Source organism: Hylobates moloch, unplaced genomic scaffold (assembly GCF_009828535.3).
Source record: "Hylobates moloch isolate HMO894 unplaced genomic scaffold, HMol_V3 SCAFFOLD_6, whole genome shotgun sequence".
Lineage (NCBI taxonomy): Eukaryota > Metazoa > Chordata > Mammalia > Primates > Hylobatidae > Hylobates > Hylobates moloch.
In genome coordinates this window covers 120459757-120477286 of record NW_026652281.1, presented here as the reverse complement: position 1 = coordinate 120477286, position 17530 = coordinate 120459757, and the positions used below count along the sequence as shown (strand labels likewise).

At 40.7% G+C, this 17530-nt stretch overlaps 1 protein-coding gene across 3 annotated transcripts in view; it reads left to right on the top strand.

The window, feature by feature from the left end:
- The window catches only part of NR3C1 (nuclear receptor subfamily 3 group C member 1), a 468091-nt gene that overhangs the window by 295238 nt on the left and 155323 nt on the right, over positions 1 to 17530 (top strand). The window contains exon 1 of one of the 3 annotated variants that reach the window (XM_058439966.1): positions 11608 to 12599. The exons of 1 other annotated variant lie outside the window; for it this stretch is intronic. The gene's annotated coding sequence lies outside the window, so the exon portion shown is untranslated. Of the gene's footprint in view, positions 1 to 11607; positions 12600 to 17530 lie in introns of those variants that run through there. One more of the 3 variants, XM_058439964.1, reaches the window with a different exon arrangement.

Here is a 17530-nt window from a genome sequence, read left to right as displayed (position 1 = left end):
CACCTAGCACAGTGTATGGCCAAAGTAAGGGCATTCATTCCTATGCTCCCGTGCTTGACAGGGAAAGTTATTGAGCATCTACTATATGCCAGAAACAGTTCTAGGCTCTGGACAGAGATGAGCAGTGATGAGCAAAAGCAGACACAGTCATGGCCCTTGGGGAGTTTATAGTCCTATTGCAAAGACTGCAAATCAACAACTGACTGGGAACAAGCAGAAAACAGAAAAGCCACACAATATTTTCATAATTTTTTCATTTATGATAGACATATAGTTATGGAGAAATAGTTCTCAACTTAAAGAAAACCAACATTCCAAGAATGATAGTAAATGGCAGATGACATGGCTCAGTTTTGGAGCAGTGGGAAGGGTAGAGAGCTAGAGAGAATGTCACTGTTGAGCAATAAAGAGGCACATTCTCCAAGTCATTTTGAGATTTCTGGGTCCATCTGAGGAGATCTGAGTTTTGACTGTGGAATGCTTGTGATGCATGAAGGATCAGAGGATGGTGGACAGTTGCACGGGAGATGGGAAAGGTGCAGCATGGTCCCCAGGAGGCTGGGCTACAGGAGCCAGATTCTCCGAGTCCCTGAGCCCACAAGGCTCAGCATGACAGTGTAGGTGATGTCACATGAATAGGAAGTGGGTAATGACCGGCCTAGCCCTTTATAAAAAACTTTAAAAAAAAAACCCAAATTCTAGAGATGGGGAGTGGGGAGGAATCCACCCTTTTTATTCAATCAGCTCCAGAAAACAGTTAGAAAAAGAAAGTCTCCTCCTAGTGATTTTAAGCATCTTGTTCTCACAGGAAGAGGCCATTGGGATTAAACATTACTCTGCCTAAATCAAATCCTAATCCTTTTAGAACGGTTAGTTATCTGTAGGACTCGTTAACTGGCTAGGGATGAGCTTAACCTCCTGGGTGCCTATCACTCCAGTCTTGACATTTTGCTGTTAGTAGGAGGGCCACACAGGATGCTCCAAGAGAGGTTAGGACCAGGCTACTCCAAACTTTTCTTCCTTTCTTTTTTCTTTTTTTTTTTTTGCTTGTGCTTTTTTAGGTCAAAGAGTCAACAGGGCTCTGGAAAAGGGGTGAAATGAATGTAGGATTGTGGGGAAAGGCAAAAGGAGCTAAAGAGACATTGGGAAAGGAATTTTTGAAAGAGATTTGGGATGCTGTAGTCTTAAATGTAAAACAAAATACCAAAAGATACATTATTTACTTCCATATAGTACAATAGCTGGGACATTTCTAATAAAAGGTCTGCAACATACTACACATATGAAAATGTACAGTTCTGCAGTCTTTATCATATAAGTTTCAGAGTTGTCTGTTCTTTTCTTGGCACACTTATAAAAGCAAGTATATACTGAATGCTATTTTAATAACCCTCATGGCATGGTATTATAGATTAGATTCAATTCATTGTTTCCTACCCCATACTTATTTCCCACAGCATACCACTGCTTTTATACTAGACAGTCCACCCTGTAGGGAGAAAAATTGGTCTAAAATATAAAACTAGCCCTTTCTTTTTGCAGACATCCTGTAATTAGCTCAAGTTTTCATCTCTTCACAGCAAGATCCTGCTGCACAAAACAGAAAAGTTTTCTTTTCTCAACATGTTTTTGCCAGATGTTTCCACCAAAAAAAAAAAAAAATGTAAAGGCAAGTTTTTTGTGTGCATTCGTATACATGACTTCATCCTTAATGACTGCTTCAAATGCTCCTCCTCCTTAATTAAACTAAGTAGTTCTCCCCCAGGTCGTTTGTAAGAGCATCTTTATCTTCACAGTCTCAGCATTTCAGCCATTTGTGATTGTCCCACGTGGCCTCAGGAGGAGTCAGACTTTTAGCTCTATTCATACTCCTTCTGTATTTTCTGCACAACAAACCCCAAATAAACATTTTAATTAACAATTTGACCAATGAAAATTTAATCTCTGCCAAATTAGCAATGTAAAATTCTTGCTGTATTTCCAACTAACCTCACATTTTTTTCTGATTAAGGGATTATTTTATGGTTCAATTTTGGAAATAGTATGATAAATTTGCTTCAATATTAGCAGTCAGACATTGTCTAGTTTCAGATATCAGTGTTTCAGTTTTGCTATAGAATATTTTTATGTTTTTAAAATATTTTTCTGGCCAGGCGCAGTGGCTCACGCCTGTAATTCCAATACTTTGGGAGGCTGAGGCGGGCGGATCGCGAGGTCAGGAGATCGAGACCATCCTGGCTAACACGGTGAAACCCCATCTCTACTAAACATACAAAAAAATTAGCCGGGCGTGGTGGCGGGTGCCTATAGTCCCAGCTACACGGGAGGCTGAGGCAGGAGAATGGCGTGAACCGGGGAGCGGAGGTTGCAGTGAGCCAAGATCACGCCACTGCACTCCAGCCTGGGGGACAGAGCAAGACTCCGTCTCAAAAAAAAAAAAAAAAAAAAACAAATATATATATATGTTTATATATATATATTTATATATGTTATATATATTTATATTTATATCCTATATATATATATTTCTTCCCTATCTTCTATATTTCTGCCATCATCACAAAATTTTGTAATATCAATACTGGCAATGGCCTTAAAAGATCTGATTCAACTCCTTACTTGATCCTTGGCAAAACTGAGAGGAAGAGAGTTGCCCTAATCACACATCTGATTAGTAAAGATTTTTTGATCCCTATTCGATATCCTACATCTTCTAATAACAGATTGCACTGCATTCTCATGTGAAAACCCAAAACAAAACAAAACCATCCCTTTTTATCAATGACATAAGCTTGAAATCATTGAGGATGATACCTATATACACTTCTCACAAATTGCCGGTCAGGATTCTTTGCTCCAACTATCTTATGGGTTGGGCTGATCTAGCCACACTCTCATTTAAAATTTTTGGAATATTGAATAAGTGTGAGCTCCCACAATGATTAGTGGCATAGTAGTCAGATATGTGTTCAAATCTCAACTTTGCCTCTTATAAACGAAGACCTTGGGCAAGTTACTCAATTTCTCCAAGCCTCAAGTTTCTCATTTTAAAAACTGAAATAGTGATAGGAACTTCCTCATAGGGCTGTCTGAGGAATGAATAAATGAATCAGTGAGCATAAGTGTGCATAGTACAATTCTTGGCAAATAGTTAAGTAACAGACATATTAGTGCTTTTGTTATGTTTGATTCAAATCCCAAGATTGGTGACTGCCTGGATCAGAAAGGTGGAGAGAAAAGGAAGTGCCACAGATGAGGTCGAGGTTTCAAGGCTAGGTTACTAGACATTTCTAGTGCTCCCCAAAACTGACCTCCCCTACCTCAACATAAGGAACATGACATTTCCTAACCCCCTTTCAGTTAGGCTGGGACAGGGATAAGACCAGTGAGGTCCCTAAGGTGAAAACTACAAGGAGCCACTGGCTTTTACAAGGAGCCACACAGGGACCAACCCTATGCCTGCATGATCCCAAGAGCGAGAGCCTCGTAAGACTATATTCTGGATACCTCACTCCTCACTCTAGTCACAGGCTAGGTAAGCCCATGTGACAACGTCTGGCCAGTGAGCTGCAATAGCAAGTCACTCTTAAGAGCCGGCCCTCAATTCTCCATGCTCTCTTTCCCTGCCACAGCAGCTGAGGAGGTTGCCTGTTTTCAATGGTGGCATTCTATGGCTATGTGAGACAGGTCCCCTGCCTTCCATTGAAAATAATGGCAAAACCGCAATTACTTTTGCACCAACCTAATACATGGCTGTGGAGCAGGACCAAGAAATAAAATTGTGTTGTGTGGGGCCACTGAGTTCTGTTTGCTGCTGCAGCAAAACCTAGCCTATTTATTATCAGTATTATATTTGTTATTGCTATTATTAGCATATCCCAAGTCAAAATTAATCCGTGACTTTTGTTGCTTTCACTAGGGGTATTGAGCTTGCAGGACTTGTGGGTTAAGCTGTATCCTACTTGGTTGTGAATAGTAATGTCCTCCCTGACAGCGTTTGTGAACAGGGGACCTCTATATCCCCAAAGGCCTAACCTATTGTCTTGGCATATTACAGGTGTTTAATAGATGTTTGTTAATTAAATATTAGAAGACTTTGGTTTACAAGTAATAAGAAATTTTCTACAGAGCAAAAGGTACGAGCCAGCACTGAACCAAGAAAATGGCCCAGATTTTCTCCTGTTTCTCCCTGTGAATCTCTTATTCTTTCAGTGCCTGCATCAGCTGGGTTGTCAAGGTTACTTCTCATCATCTTAGGAATATTATTAGATGTTGACCCATATTGTATCAAAATTAGACATAGACCTTGGTGTGTGTTTGCCTCCCCTACTGTTCTGACTGTTGTCACTCTTTCTGATCTGTTTCCCCCACTATACTGTATTTAAATTTGTGAAGGATTTTACAGCCTGGCTATTCACCGGAATGAGACATCATTCAGCATTGTACTAACTCAGTGGGATTTCAACAGACTTAGATTCAAACCCTGAATAAGTTGCAAAGTTCTTTGCTTGGGATTTAAGTGAGATTCGGTCTCTTCTTTCTAAATTTGCGGATTCTATATGGAGTTCTCATCAGCGTTCTGACCAGTTCTCTTACTTTTGTAAGCTTTCATCGTCATTGACATCATTATCTCAGCAGTTTATTTATTTTGTTCTGTGTTAGGTACTCTGCTATATGCTTCACGTTCATAATAGCACTTAAAGATTCACCACAACCTTATGAAAGAGATGCTATGGTTAGTCCTGTTTTGCGGATAGATGAGAAAATTGAGCTCCAAGAGAATAAGGAACTTACCCAAGGAAACACAATACTGAATACCAGAGCTAAGATTAAGGCTAGGTTCGGTTTGACTCCAAATCCTGTTCTCTTAGCTTTCTATCATACTGATTAAGCAGAGATAAAAGTGAAAAAGGTTTCCAAGGTGGTCCAACTCTTTCCAGTTTTATAACAAATATTTAAATAAGGATGATGATATCTAATACTCTGAGCATTTTAGTAGGGATGAGGGAAAGAGAAGAATAATTGGTGACCCAGTCTGACAGAATTTGGCTTACAAGGCTAGGTGTAGTGGCTCATGCCTATAATCACAGTGCTTTGGGAGGGCAAGGTGAGGGGATTGCTTCAGGCCAGGAATTTGAGACCAGCCTAGGCAACAAAGCAAGGCCCCATCTCCACAAAAGATAAAACAAAATAAATTCACCAGGCATGGTGGCATGTGCCTGTAGTCCCAGCTACTCAGGAGGGTGAGATGAGAGCATCCCTTGAGCCCAGGAGTTTGAGGCTGCAATGAGCTGTGATAGCACCACTGCACTCCAGCCTGAGCAACAGAATGAGACCTTGTCTCTTAAAAGAAAAAAAAAGAATTTGGCTCGCATAGGCTATTACTCAGGAAAAATACTCCCCAATTTCTTTACAACCTAGAGTTTTAAGAGAACTGGGGTCAGGGAGGGGATGGATATTATTGGGCAAAACTGTTTATTGGGATAAAGTATTTTTTAGTCACTTTGAAACTGTGCATGGTAAGATTAAAAGTTACAGAAGAGAAAATATACACTAATATTATTCTTCAGGCCAGTTTGAAGCACTATACTTTGTTAAAACAACAAATTTTTCTTTCAAAAAAAATGACCCTTTCAAACTGAGTTTTTCATTATTGAGGTTGAGAATATTATGTTTGCTGGACATTTTTATTTCCTTCTGTGTGAATTATCTATTCATAAATTTTGCCCATTTTATATTGAAATTATATGCATTAATAATTTGTAATAACATTTTGTATATTTTGGAAATCAGACCTTGTGATTCTCATTATGTTGTAAATATTTTCTCAAGTTTTTTGTTTATGCTTTCTTTGATTATGACATTTCCTATCTAAATGTATTTTTAATTTTTATGTTAAAAGGGTAGCTTTGAATGTGTGTGTGTGTGTGTGTGTGTGTGCGTGTGTGTAAAAGACAGGAAAATAATTTGGATGTCAAAAGCTGGTTTCACAAATCTATTTCATGCCAATAACAAGCAGGCAGGGAGCCACTGTATAATTTGTGAGGCAATTTGCAGAAGGCTTCCTGTTAGACTCTGGGCATCATTAAATAATAGCCATGTGCAGATTTGGCTACTTTCCATGCATGGCCTAAAAGCGGCCTAAAAGCGGGCTATCGGCACACACATCAGTTTGCAATGCCTGGCTGGTCATAATAGGTGTTAATACCAGCCCATAAAACTACTGCTACTTTGTGGATTTGATGAAATGTCAAGTGATTTGCTGCTGAGAAAAAGAATGACAGAAAGAGAAGAAAGAAAGCTGGAAAGAAGGTAGAAAGGAAAAATGAAGAGAAAAGGAAAGAAAAAAATAAAAGGAAAAGGAAGGAAAAGGGACAAGTAAAAAGGTAAAGAAGTAGGTAAGAAAGTAATTGAAAGGCAAAGGAAAGGTGAGAAAAAAGGAGAAAGAATAGAAAGAAAAAAGAAATAGAGAAGCAAAATATAAATAATGACGGAAGGAAGGAAGGAAAGGAAGGAGATAAGGAAGAAGGAAAAAGGGAAAGAAGAAGAGAGAAAACCAAAATTTAAAACTTCAGACTAAATTCACTTCAACTACACAAAGAATCATAAATCCTAGGGATGAAAGAGAATACATAGTTCCTTTACATCTAAGGCTGTCGTTCTACAGCTCAATTCAAGGCCAGAAAGATGGAACTTGCCTCAAGCTCACACAGCAGCTTCATCACATAATAGAAACCAGATTCCAGCCAGGTCTCTTAACTTCCAGTCTAGCCTACCTTCTCTCATGCGGCAACTCTTTTGTTTCATTGGAAACTTGCCAGTGTTTTAAATCAATTTCAAGTAATATCTAACATAAATAATATTTTAGCAAAAAACAGACCTTCCCCTTGACCAGAAGATCTTACCCTATGAGATTTTAAAAAACTGTAGCACATTCCCATAACAGAATTTGACTTACAGTGTACATATTTTTAAAAAATGAGCTAGCAGTTTCTTCCTTATTTTATTTTATTTTATTTTATTTTATTTTATTTTATTTATTTTATTTTATTTTTTGATGCAGAGTCTCGTTCTGTCACCCAGGCTGATGTGCAGTGGTGCAATCTCGGCTCACTGCGACCTCTGCCTCCCAGGTTCAAGCGATTCTCGTGCCTCAGCCTCCTGAGTATCTGGGATTATAGCCACCAAGCCTGGCTCACTTTTTGTATCTTTACTAGGGACAGGGTTTCACCATGTTGGCTAGGCTGGTCTTGAACTCCTGACCTCAAGTGATCTGCCTGTCTCAACCTCCCAAATTGCTGAGATTACAGGCGTGAGCCACCACACCGGCCCTCTACTGGTTTTTGTTTGTTTGTTTGTTTTTTGGGGGGTGGACAGAGTCTCACTCTGTCGCCCAGGCTGGAATGCAGTGGCAGATTTTTGGCTCACCGCAAGCCCCGCCTCCCGGGTTCACACCATTCTCCTGCCTCAGCCTCCCGAGTAGCTGGGACTACAGGCGCCCGCCACCTCACCCAGCTAATTTTTTGTATTTTTGGTAGAGATGGGGTTTCATCGTGTTAGCCAGGATAGTCTCCATCTCCTGACCTCATGATCTGCCCACCTCGGCCTCCCAAAGTGCTGGGATTACAGGCGTGAGCCACTGTGCCCAGCCCCAGCCCTCTACTTTTTTAAAAAAGTAAAAGTTTTAACTTATAATAGAAAAAATGTATTTAAAAGGAAATTACTCAGGATAACTTAGGAAAACGCTAAAGTTTTTAGTACCTTTAGTAGAGTTGCCATTGTTTTGATATTAGACACCTGAGGAACATGGTATTTTTTCCATTCCTATCTGGGGCCAGATAGTCATAGATAAAGAGAAGTAGGAGTTTGCTTGTACTCGCAGTTGGCCTTTCATTTCGGTGTTATTTAAGGTAGAGATATGACTTTTCTAAGAAGGGAAGCAGATGGTGAGTGGTTGAACATTAAAAAGAAAAAATATGAATGACTGAAAAACCAGAGTATTTTTCCAAATACTCTTAACACGGAAAAGATCCTCTTTGACATGGTTGGAGTGTGTGCTCTCGGTCTTGCAGTTAGGAGGCAGGACTGAGTGAGAGCTCAGGTTTCCTTTCAGTCCTATGGTCCTATATGATCCTATAACACAGATATATAAAAATCCCTTTGCCCTAATTACTAGTTATTGCTTTAATTTTCTATTTTGCTTTGACAATGGGGACTTGCTTCATTCTATTAATTTATTTTGGATGGCACTCTTTTCATTAGCTTAATGGTTTAGAATTAGTGCCAATGAGGCCAGAGTATTTGGTTTCATCCATCCATTCAATAAATATTTTTTGAGCTACCTACACATCGGGGACTGTTCTAGGTGTTCAGCAGACCACATAAACAACACAGATAAAAACCCTGCCCTCGGCCAGGCACGGTGGCTCACACCTGTAATCCCAACACTTTGGGAGGCCAAGGCGGGCAGATCATGAGGTGAGGAGTTTGAGACCAGCCTGGCCAACGTGGTGAAACCCCATCTCTACTAAAATTACAAAACTTGGCCGGGCGTGGTGGTAGGTGCCTGTAGTCCCAGCTACTCAGCAGGCTGAGGCAGGAGAATCGTTTGAACCCGGGGGGCAGAAGGTGCGGTGGGCTGAGATCATGCCATTGCACTCCAGCCTGGGTGACAGGGTGAGACTCTGTCTAAAAAAAAAAAAAAAAAAAAAACACAAGAACAAACAAAAAACCCTAGCCACATGGAGTTTATACTCTGGAAGAAGGAGGTGGAGATAGACAATAAATAAGTATAATAATATATGGTATCTGAAATGGTAGTAAGTGCTACAGAGAAAAATAAAACAAGAACAGGGATAGACAGGGTGGGGCTAGAAGAGGAGCCTTAATTTTCAGTAGGATGATCACATATTTGACCAGAAGAGTCTCTGATGAGAGAAGGCTTGAGCAAAAACCTGAAAGAGATAAGGAGTGAGGGCAGCTGAGGGATGTGTGCAAACAGAGTGACCCTGCCTGGGGAGAGGCATGTGGCTGGGAGAGGCCAGGGAGAGGACAGTGGCTGTAGCATGATGAGTGAGGAAGAGGCTCGGAGAGGTTGGGGTCCAGATCTTGTAGGGATGGGAAGATCGTTGTAAGGACTGTGGCTTTAAGTGTGAGTGAGGTGAAAAGGCTTTTCTTTTCTACTGAGGATGCATTTTCACATGACCCCGTTGGCTGCTGGGTGGAGAAGAGCACATTCCAGGGCAAGGGTAGGAATAGGGCCAGGACTAAAAGAGGCTGTTGCTAACTCAGGCAAGAGATGGCAGTGACTGGGGTCATGCTGCTAGAAGCCAAGCAAATATAGGATAGAGCTGGATATATCTGGCAGCTAGAAATCACAGGATTGGATCAATGGCCTGGATGTGAGGTGTGCGAGAACATGAGGACTCAGGATGATTCCAAGACTTTCGAAGGCCTAAGCAATTGAAAGGATAGAGTTGGAATTTCTCTAAAGTGAATAGGAGAAGCCTGCAGGAAGAGCACAGTTGTTTGTTATGAGTAGAGACCAGAAGTTCAGTTTTGAATAAGTTTGAGATTCCTACTAAATATCCACCTGGGCATGATGAGTAGGCTCTTGCATATGTGAGTCTGGAGTTCAGAAGAGACATGCAAGTTGCTGACATAAATTTCAGTCTTCAGTGTAGAAATTCGACTTAAAGCCATTTGGTTAAACAAACCAACCAAGGTAAGAGTATTTGCAGGTAAGAGAAGAGACCCAAGGACTGAGCCCTGAAGCACTCCAGCATTATGATGTAGGGGAGATGAGGAAACAGCAAAGGAGGCTGAAGGGAAAAGGAGAAGGAATGGCGAGTTCTGTGCAAGAGACAGGAAGAAAGAGAGAGAATGTAAAATGGTCAAATAATAAATAATTAAGTTGAATTAGATGGTAAAGAAATAAATGCAAGGCCATAGTCACTGGGCAGACAGAGTAAAAGAACATGATGAATCGGATGAGATTAATCACCCCTCCTGGAACTATCAGAAAAAGATACTCACTGACAGTGAGGCAGTCGTGTTAGTCCCCAAGTTGATGACTAATAGAAACTAAGGTCACAGTGCACATCAATTTCTTTTGAAGCAAAGGATAAAAACAAACAAAATATAAAAGATTAAGATGTAAACCTAAGTATAGTGTACACTTATTCAGAGAAGAATTAAATGATTTTTAAAACTTCAAGAAGGAGGACAGCATTCTAAATGCATTGTTCTAAAACGATAGGAAGATGGGATAAATAGTCACACTAGGGTGATGATTTTGGATGTGTTAAGTTTATCACTTTGAGACCAGATATGCTCCATTTCCCTTCATGCCAGCTTTTAAGAACATATATCATAGAAAACGAGAAAAGAAACAGTTGAATCAAGGTGAAGAGAAATATTGTGAAGCAAATAAATCCAGGGAAAAATTAATAAATCCCTACTCCCACCCTAAAAAAAAAGAAATTAAAAGAAGTGCAAATATAAAGTTCAATAGGAGTCACTAGAGATTGTAAATTGGGCTCTGAGCTTCCTACCAACAAAAGCACAAAGGAAAATATGATCACTGGTACTAAAAAAAAAAAAAAAAAAAAAAACTATGGCTTCCAAAAGATTAAAACAAACCAGCAGTTTTGTAGAAGCGAACACTAAAATCTAAAGGAACTACGTTCTATGGAGCCACTTAATATGGATAAAGACTTTGGCAATATTCTTTCAATAACTACAGTAACAAGTTTCTTAGAGTCCATTTCTTTTTACATCCTTAATGAATTGTAAATCTTTTCTACTTCTTAAGTAAAACATCACCACTTAATTCTGGTAACTTTTCCATATTAACTTTTTAGAACAATTGCAAATGTACCATAAATGATTGTTGCCATAGTGGTAACTATTTGACCCTGACTGTTATTTTGTATATAGCACCTTTTAAAATAAAAAGGCAACTAGTTTCTAGGCCTAATTTCCACAGATCTTTTATGTAAAACAATGACATCCTTTGCAACTTCTGCCATTTAATCTGTCTCAAACAAGCTCTCTGGAAACAAATCTATTTGAAAGATTCTATTGTAATTAGAAATCAGGGTAACTGAATGCACTAGATGAAAACCTTCTGACTGAGGCCAGTGAAGTCAATAAAGTCAAAACTGCTGTGAGTGCTCAACTGTCTGCAGATCAGATGTCTTGGGACGGAATCCGTTCTCGAGGCCACCATCATTAATATCAATTTGGCCATGTAATACAAATCTCACTTGTTCCACTGTTTTACAAATGTGCTTAAAACTGAGCTCATTTACAATCCAAATACATATCTAGGACGGTAACCAAGGCATCACACTAATTTAGGTATTATGTTTTAGGGGGAACAAAAGGTATGTTAATATTTTATTCATCTCCAAATTAACTATAAATTGTGCATTCTTGCATAGATCCTACTTGGGAATGAGAAATTAGGAAAATCCAGTTGTTAAAATGAATGTCTAAAATCAAAACAAAATTTGTTTTTCTGGCACCTGCTTGATGACACAGACTTATAACCAGTGACAAAATTGCCCTTGAGCCCAAGTTTTCATTTCCTCCTATTGTGTGGTCAGGTTATGTAAGGGTTTGCTTTCACCCCATTCAAAAGGTATCTCTTCCTCTTCTCTTGCTCCCTCTCGCCCTCACTCTTGTGCCTATGCAGACATTTGAGTAGAGGCGAATCACTTTCACTTCTGCTGGGGAAATTGCAACACGCTTCTTTAAATGGCAGAGAGAAGGAGAAAACTTAGATCTTCTGATACCAAATCACTGGACCTTGGAAGGTCAGAAATCTTTCAAGCCCTGCGGGACTGTAAAATGCGCATGTGTCCAACAGAAGCACTGGGGCATGAGTGGGGAAGGAATAGAAACAGAGTCAGAAAGGGGATAAGAGAAGAAAAAAGGGAAGGTGGTGAAGGCAGGGAGGAAAATTGCTTAGTGTGAATATACACGCGTTCATTTAGTTTTCAAATCCTGGTTGAGCATGATAAAATTCCCAGCATCAGACCTCACATGTTGGTTTCCATCAGGATCTGCCTGGGGGAATATCTGCTGAATCAGTGGCTCTGAGCTGAACTAGAAAATTCACCATAATTAGGAGAGTCGCTATATTAGTCAGGGTCTCTCCGAAAAAAAAGTTATACCCAAGAGACAGGATCTTCTGATCTGAAATTTTTTTCACTTCTGAACTTCTCTGGTTTGTGCTCATCATTGTTAGCTATTTGTTCATCAAGAGTTGTGTAGTTGGCTTCTTCTGGAAAAAGGAATCTGCGTCATATCTAAGTCAGATTTCATTCTGGTGCTCTCAGAGCAGTTAGCCCAGGAAAGGGGCCAGCTTCTGTGACGACTGCTGCAGAGGCAGGTACAGTTTGTGTGCCACAGATATTAACTTCGATAAGCACTTAATGAGTGCCTTCTCTGTGCGAGAATGGGGAGGAACAAAACGCAGCTCCTACCCTCCTGAGGCTTTAGTTGTACCTTAATAACAGGAATTTTCATCTGCCTGGCTCCTTTCCTCAAAGAACAAAGAAGACTTTGCTTCATTAAAGTGTCTAAGAAGGAAGGTAGGTTATATTTTTATTCCCATTCTATAGCTGGGTAAAGTGAGTTCTAACAAAGTTACTTGTTAAAGGTCATTCAGAGGTCAGAGCATCAGAAAAAAAGACAATCACAAGGCTGATGTTGTGTGCTGAATAGTTTAAACTGAACAGGAAGAAAACATTTTTGTGGGCTTTATCTAAAAAGAAATAGGTTGCTCTGAGTTTCTCAGTTTCATTTATTCAGCAAGTATGTGCCAAGTGCTATTGTAGGCAATGAAGATACAGCAGGGAATAAAACAAAACTGACACGCAGCTTCCATCTAGAAAGGAGAACGAGACAATGCGTTTTAAAATATATATAATGTGTTAGGTAAAAAGTGCTTTAAGGAGAGCTAAAACACAATGAGGGGCTAGAGAGTGATAGTGGTGGAGGGGCTTCTCTGAGGAGGTGACATTTGACCAGGGGTCTGAATAAAGTAAAGAGGCCAGTTATGTGAATATCTGGAAGACTCAAGGGGCAGGGGGGAAATAGCCAGTAGAAAGGCCCTGAGGTAGGAAGGTGTGTGGCAAGTTTGAGTAACAGGAAAGACAATCTGACTGGAGCAAAGAGAACTGGAGCTGAGGCCATCAAGGCAGCCAGGGCCCAGGTGCAGACTGGGCTTTGACTCTGCGTGCAGGGAGGAACTGCTGAAGGTTCCAAGCAAAGGGCTGCCCTGACCTGCCTTAGGTTTTAGCAGGATCCCTCTGGCTGGTGTAAGAAGAATTAACTGTAGATGGGCAAGTGTGGAAGGAAGGAGAGCAGTCAGGAAGCTGCCACAGCCATCTACATGAGAGAGGTGAGGCCTCAGATGGAGGGGAGCAGTGGAATGGTGGAAAGTGTTTATTTTGAATGTGAAGCCTGCAGGATTTGCTGGAGGATTGGATATGGAGGATGAGAAAAAGACAGAGGCTTACAGATCAGGTAATTTAGCTGATCTTTAAGCCCCTTACAGCTTAATATTATTCCAAGGTGCCAATAACAGCCAAAGTAAACAACCTTGTCTTGGACACTCTGCCTTTATTTGCCTGCACAAGATGAAATTAAATATGTATATATATTTAGCGCTGGTTCCATCAGCTAGTAGCTGAGACACTTGGGCAAATGAGTAGTGATCTCCAGTCCTCAGTATCCTTGCTGTTAATGAGGGATGAACTTTAGGCAGCACAGGCTTAGGGCTTCTTAGTAACATCATCAGCACCATCAGAGTTAACTTCATGAGTCAGTTGAGTTGCCTTTGGGGTATATCATTAACAGATTCCAGGAAGCTCCCCTGCCCAAAAGCCTCCCACCAATGGCCTGCCTTGTTGAAAGAATTACACAATTAGCCCAATTCCTTTCCATTAAGGCATTGTGGACTCCAAACATCCTCCTTTAAAATGGAAACTAAATCGAGCTACTGTCAGTCATTTGTCCTTTTAGGTGACATTATATATCAGATCACTTTTCTGCCATTAGAGCTAGTTGAAGTTTGAATAGGAAAAAGGAAAGAATGAACGTGGGGCAGAGAATGCAATAGTCAGTGGGTTACTCAGTAGGCTGTGGACAGATGGAGAGGATCTCGGCGGCAGGAGCCTCTAAAGACAAACTTTCTATGGGAAAATGTTGACAGATTTACCTGAGTCATGGTTTTTCTTACACCTCGTAAAAACGAAGGCTTCCAAGGGCAGCTCCTTGAAATAGTTATAACAAGTAGCCACAGAAGTTGAGTTGCTTAAAGAAAAACATTGAATTCATGGGGAACCGTACGCTTTAATAGCCCCTTTGGCTTACTGTGTTTAAACAAACTCATCCCGAGCATCTCACACTTCACCAATTGTGAGTGTCCCTGCTTTACCTCAGCCTTTTAAAGAGTGTCTTTCCCCTAAATATTTCTGGAAATGCCTAAGGGTGCTGACGTGCAGCCAGAAATAGTTCAGTTGTGTCCCCACTATGGCAGGAATCCATGGACCCAGGCTCTGATGTTTCCACAAAGATGCTCTTCAGGACTAGAAATCTGTCCCCATCCCCGTTGCCACCACTGTCACCATCACCTGGAAATCCTGCAGGACCAATGTTTATGAATTTGGAATATATGCTAGATGCCTTACTACCTTGTTATGACCTTATTTCTTTATAGCACTTTTTACCTAGCGCATTACATATTTTAAATGTATAATTCAGCAATTCAGATCACTGGTCCAGTGTCACCACCCGCTCAGCAAAGTGAGATGAACACACCTGGTGCTACGTTCAGCTAGGCAGGCACTGTAGATGCGCCCAGTCCCAGGTATTCTAGTGGCTCATGACAGGGCTTCCTCACTGGAGACATGCTGAGCCAAGCAAGGCAGTTTTTACCCCCAACCCTGATAGTTGTACACATATTCTGCTCCTCCACCCCCACCAAGGTTGAAACTCCGCTCCTGTCAGCTTTGCAGCTACCACCACCCCCTCAGGGAGAGTCATCTCTGTTCCCAAACCCATATAAATGTCATTCAAAGTCAGAGGATGTAATTGCTGTAGTAATTGTTGTAGTCCACTCATCCAGGGGCCCCACTGCAAAGCTGTTTAAACCACAGTGTTACTACCTTTTACAGAGTTATTATTCTTCCAAATCCCACCCACTGCACCTTTCTCCAAGGCTGCAAAAGTGCCCCTAGGGTGGCTGGGTACAGGCAAGTTTTGATGTCAGCTGGGAAACTACCTGTAACCCCCACTCTCTGCTAACACCAACTTTTCTTTTTTTATTTTATTTTATTTTACTTTAAGTTCTGGGATACATGTGCAGAACGTGCCAGTTTGTTACACAGGTATGCATGTGCCATGGTGGTTTGCTGCACCTATCAACCCATCACCTAGGTTTTAAGCCCCGCATGCATTAGGTATTTGTCCTGATGCTCTCCCTCCCCTTACCCCCCAGCCCCTGACAGGCCCAGGTGTGTGATGTTCTCCTCCCTGTGTCCATGTGTTCTCATTGTTCAATTCCCACTTATGAGTGAGAACATACATAACACCAACTTTTCTTATTGGAATTGTAGTGCCAGTTTAGTTCTTCAGTGGAAGCACTTGTTCTTCTCTATAATCTGTTCTCCATCTGGGAACACCCTACTTTCTCAGACATAGGTTTGCAGTGCATTGGTGGGCAGGATTTCAGTCTTTTCTCTGAAAGTTCCTAAGCCCTGTTGAAAAATGAATGCACTGGGGAAGGGCGTGGTCCATCTCTCTCCCCAGAAGCTCCTGAGCCACATTTCTTACCCAGTCCTGGAACCCTGGTATCCTAAACCATGTCTGAACCTGTACCCCTGTGGCCCCAGAAAGGGACCAAACAGTACATCCCATGAAACCACAAAGAGATCATAACCTTCTCCTCTCTCCTCCCACATCTCTACATAAACAACATTTATATAGATGACTGAATTCAAGATATGTTTATTTGGTACTGATGGTCAACTGGAAGTTCCTAAGTAGAATTACTTATAATGTGGGGCTGTGTTTTTAGTGGTTGCAGTGAAGGCTCAACACCCCTAAACACGGTGGGAACTTGCTGAGGAGGCAGCCTGTGAAGGGCAGGGTATTAGCATCTTTCCTTAAAATAACATGTATCTTAGTGTGCTGAGGCTGCTACAGTAAAAATACCATAGATTTGGTGGCTTAAACAACAAACATTTATTTCTCACAGTTCTGGAGGCTGAGAAGTCCAAGATGAAGGCACTGACAAATCCAGTGTCTGGTGAAGGCCTGCATCCTAGTTCATAGCCAGCTGCCTTCTCACTGTGTCCTCAAGAGGCTGAAGGGGTGAGAGAGCTCCTCCGAGACTCTTTTATAAGGGCACTAATCCCGTTCACAGGGCTCCACCTTCACGACCTAATTACTTACAAAGGCCCTACCTCCTAATACCATCATATTTGGGGTTAGGATTTCAACGTATGAATTTTGGGGAGACACAAACATTCAGTCTATATAACAACATGTACTGTGAAACTTTCCCACTCATAAAAGTAATATATCTTCACTGGAGAAAGTAAAAAAGTACAGAAAAATATGTAGAAGAAAATCTACCATCGTCTCACATCCAGAGATATCCACGGTAAATATTTTAATACAAATCTTGTGAAGTTATTCAGTACACATTAAGGGAGTTTGGAAAACATAATATAATATAAAAGCATGAAATTCATAAAGATATTTTAAAATAAAGTTAATATGTATGTGTATATATGAATTTTTATATATACACAAACATATATGCTTATTATTTTATTGTGAGCATTCCCCCATATTATTAGAAAATCATGATTTTTTTTCTTTTTCTTTTTCTTTTTTTTTTTTTTTTCTTTTTGGAGATGGAGTCTCACTCTCTCACCCAGGCTGGAGTACAGTGGTGCAATCTTGGCTTACTGCAACCTCCACCTCCCAGGCTCAAGCAATTCTCCTGCCTCAGCCTCCTGAGTAACTGGGATTACAGGCACCCGCCACCATGCCTGTCTAATATTTTTGTATTTTTAGTAGAGATGGGGTTTCACCATGTTGGCCAGGCTGGTCTCAAATTCCTGACCTCAGGTGATCTGCCCACCTTGGCCTCCCGAAGCGCTGGGATTACAGGCATAAGCCACCGCACCAGGCCAAAAACTATGATTTTTGATGGCAGCATTTCATCTTACGGATGCAATATAATTAATTTAACTATTCTTCTACTAGTTAATATTAAGGTTGTTTCCAATTTTTATTATTGTTACATTGCCCCTCATTTTCTTTATAAATATTTGGCTCTTTTTATTTTGGATATGTGTAGCTAAAATGCCATCCAGATAGTTTATTCTTATTTAGTGCCCACCAGGTTCTAGATGCACAACTGCCATAGCAGAGAGAGTTGCACACAGTTCAAGTTTAGATTTTGTTTGTGAGCGGGAGAACCCAAAGACCAAGTTCCTAATATTCT